The following is a 4,383-nucleotide window of genomic DNA, read 5'->3' on the forward strand; positions in this document are numbered from 1 at the left end:
CTAGAATAGACTCCCCAACAGGTGTAGAAACACAAAAGGGTTCACAAAGTCTTTCAGGAAGAACATCAAACTGATTTGCAACGTAAGGAGTTACAAAAGATAAACTTGCTCCTGGGTTTATCAAAGCATATACATCAAAAGCAAAGACTTTGATCATACCAGTGACAACATTTGGAGAGTTCTCTTGCTCATGACGACTGGTGATTGCATAGAGGCGATTTGCTCCTCCACCGGTACTAGAAGTAGCTCCTCTAGGTGTCGTCCTGTCTGGTGGAACAACTGAAGAAGACTGTGCTCTATTGCCCCTATTACCCTGCCTATTCTTTGGACACTCTCGCATGAAATGTCCATTCTTACCACACTTGAAATAACTAATAGAGCCCTCTCGACAAATACCTGAGTGGTTCCTACCACACTTGGCGCAGGCAGGAGGCTTACTACTCCCTTGCGCCACACTACCCGAAGATTGTGCTGGTCTAGCCTTGAAGTCCTTCGAATTCTAGCCATTATGATCACCTCCGTATCTAGGTGCCGGTGCTCTAGCAGATGATGGAGCAGGTCCCTTTTGCCTCTGCTGAAAGGATGAACGGTTTGAATTACCTTTCTGTTGCCCGGACTCGTTACCGGTCTTAGCTTTCTTATTTTTGAACTCTTCTCTGTCCCTCAGCTTCTCTTCCTCAACCTGCTGCACGTAGACCATCAACCTTGATATGTCCATGTCCCCGATAAGCATTGCAGCCCTACCTTCCTTACTTGACAACCGAGACAGCCCAGCAACAAACAAACTCATTTTATTCCTCATATCCGCAACCATCTCCGGAGCATAGCGGGATAGTTGTGTGAACTTCAGACTGTACTCGTGAACACTTAAAGACTCCTGCTTAAGTGTGAGGAACTCACGTACCTTGGACTCTCTCAATTCTCGAGGAAAGAAATGCCCCAAGAAAGCTTCCTCAAAACAGACCCAACTCGCAGGTGGTGCATTCTCAACCCTGCCCCCTTTCCACTGGTCGAACCAAGTTCTAGCAACATCCTTCAATTGGTACGCAGCTAGTTTAACCCGCTTAGTGTCCGCCACATGCATCACATCAAAATTCTTCTTCAACTCCTCAATGCAGTTCTCTGGATCCTCAGTAGTGCTAGAACCCATGAAACTCGGAGGATTCATCCCCAAGAACTCACGAATCCTTGAAGTGTCAACTCCTTCATGTCTAGCTCCTCTCTGCTGACCAATCTGATTAGTTACAGCTTGGCGCAGAATTCTAATTGCCTCTCTGAACTCGGCATTAGAAACTACCCCTTGATGTTACACTCCCGGGGTATAAGGTAACTCTTGCTCATCAACATAACGTCTAGGAACCGAAAAAAACAGAAAGAACCGACTAAAACCAAAACCGAAAAAACTGACTTTGCGTGGTTTGATTTGATATTTAGATTTAATAAATCGACATAATTGGTTTAGGTTTTTTTTAATGAAAAACCGAATCAAACCGACCTATGTACACCCCTACTTCTAAGTCATCAAGAATCGTGGTTGAGTTCAAAGGTTAGTTTTTTCTTGATTTTATTTTGTTAGCTTTTCGAAGAAAGGAGCAATTTAACTTGTGATAATGGAGGTTTTTTTTCTAAACATGAAGAACAATAATAAAGAAGAAGACAATTGAGTTAATATTTATTTTTTCCAAGTTTATTTTAACACATGACCAATTTTTATTGGTCAGTGCTGTCTAAAAACTGCACCCATGCGCCTAACATAGGTGAAGTGACGGACTCAGCTAGCCACGTAGGCCCAAAAGTGGTAAAAAATTAACTAAAAAAAAGTTCGGGGGGGGGGGGGGGGGGGAGGGTAATAGGACCTTAGTAAAGGTTAGGTGTGTCTCAGGGATTTTGGGCATAGGCTGGGGGGGTTCTTATGCATTTTCCCTTTTTTTTATGTCATTGGTGACATCATTAGGAGTAGATATAGAGAGCCATTTTGCTCATTTCTAAACACACCAAGTTAGAGAGAAAACACCATTTTGAGAGCAAAGTGACGTATTCCATAAACTATACAAGAAAAATAGTTTGTGAAGAAAAATATAGTGTGAGCGATATTTTAGTAAGGTGGAAACCAAAAGAGTGTTATTCCTTTTGAGTGTGTAGTAGTCACTTTAGGTATTGTATTCGTGACTACACGGTGTAAAATTCCTTACTATAGTGATATCAGTTGCTCCTCTTGGCCCGTGGTTTTTCCCTTATTTAGAAGGGTTTCTACGTAAAAATTTTGGTGTCATTATTTTCCCATTTTATTTCTATCATTTGACCATATATATTTTTGTGTTTGTCCATGTTTTCCCAACAAACTGGTATCAGAGCCAAAGTTTTATCTGAGTATGCTTTGTGGTTGCAGCACAGTCTAAACTTCCACATCATAAAAGATTTACTTTGGTTTGCAATAACTATTTTTTGAGGGAAAACGATGGAAGCCAACACAAGTAGATGGTCACTTTGAATGGTGTTAATTATGCCATTTGGAAGGGGAAAATGGAAGATCTGCTTTGTCACGCCCCGAGCCTACACCCTGGGAGGGACCGGAACTCAGAGACCATTGCTGGCCCCAAGCGAACCCTTGGTCTGGCTTTCTTAACTCAGCGGAAAGTGAACTCAACAGCAAAACTCAATGAAATGAAAGATTATAAAACAACCAATTGATGCATAACATGCCAAAAGGCAACTCGAGTCTCAAAATAGAATATTTACATATATACATAGATGAGACACTCAATACTAACTGACTGACTGTCTATGAAGCCTTTACAATACTTAGATGGATGTGGACAGACCCCGCAATAATCCTAATAAAACAAAACTTAAGAACACAAAATAGTCGAGTCCTCCGGAAACCAAGGAGGCTCACAACTGACTCTGGAGTGCTCAGTTGGATCAACGGCGTGCTGGATGTTGATCCTGGGTACCTGCGTCTGCATCGTCATAAGATGCAGGCCAACTGGCATCAGTACATGGAATGTACGAGTATGCGAGCTGGAAAACTAAGCAACAAAGGCTAGGAGGCAAACTCTGGAAGGACCTGAAAAGCTTACCTGGCTCAACTCAACTCAACCTGACTGACTCATTTCAATATAATGCAATTTCAAACAAGTGCGATATAAAGAAAGACTGTTTAAAACATGCTATAAACTCTATGTGTATACAAAGATACAATAAGCCTGAGACGTATATAGAAATACAAATGAACTAATGTATATAAAAATACAATACCTTATGTGTATAAAAATAAAATATCTATTGTGGGAGTTTCTCTAACCGACAACCATCACATGGAGCTATAGTGATGATACAGCGATCGACCTCACGATGCCAGAGCATCTTATACCCGACCAAAGATATAAGACCTGAACTGCCTAATGGATCCACTAGTCTATCTGGAAAAGGATTCATCTAAAAAGTATGATCCTTTTCTACCCATGGTGGCTAACATGGTTCTAGAGGGGGGGCTGTGGGTTTCCTTGAACGCTCCCCCAACTCGGTGCTCGATACTACTCCCAACAATGTACTGGATCTTATGTTTTTAAAACATATACTTCCTGCTGAATGAGAAAATTACTTAAAAACTAGCCCGAAGGCTTTTTGTAAATCTCAGTTTCCAACCTTGTTTAAATGTAAAAACATTTCTTTAAAACTTCTTTGGGAATACATAGTTCCCTAATAACTTTGAGAAATGAATTCAACTTGAAACTCTTGACTCTTTAATTTTTAGTTGACTTGCAACTTGAGCCTTAGAATGAAGTGAAAGCGTTCAATAAAAACTCTTGAACAACTTTGAAAACTTACTTGAACTAATTTCTTAACTTTGCTTGACTTGACTCTAACTTCTCTTTAACTTGATACTAACTCGCCTTGAATTGAATTATGGATTCAAGGTACATAATCACATGTTATGGATGAGTTCTTGACATTTAAACACAGCTTGAAGTGTTGGAAACAACTAGGAAACACGGGTACAATACCTAGGAACATGCATAAGAAAGTGGGGAAAGAAAGGGAAAACCTGGCGCTCTTGGCGCTCTGAGAGGCGCGGAGCGCCAGACCAAAAACTTCAGAGGAGGCCTGTTGGTGCTCTGAGAGGCGCGCCGCCCCAAGGGGAAAACTTCAGAACCCCTTTTGGGGCGCGCTGGCAGGCACGACGCGCCAGCCCCCTATCCCAGAAACTCAACTTTTCTCCCTTGTTTTGCCAACTCTAAACCACCCTTACTTCAAGGGCTTCTCCCCTCTTTTTCCAACTCTAAACCTTCCAAACTTCCAAGGTTCCAATACCAAACACTTAGAACCATAAACCCCTCAACATACCATGGATTACAACTCAAAACACAACCCAATCATGTC

Source organism: Solanum tuberosum, unplaced genomic scaffold, assembly GCF_000226075.1.
Source record: "Solanum tuberosum cultivar DM 1-3 516 R44 unplaced genomic scaffold, SolTub_3.0 scf00728, whole genome shotgun sequence".
Lineage (NCBI taxonomy): Eukaryota > Viridiplantae > Streptophyta > Magnoliopsida > Solanales > Solanaceae > Solanum > Solanum tuberosum.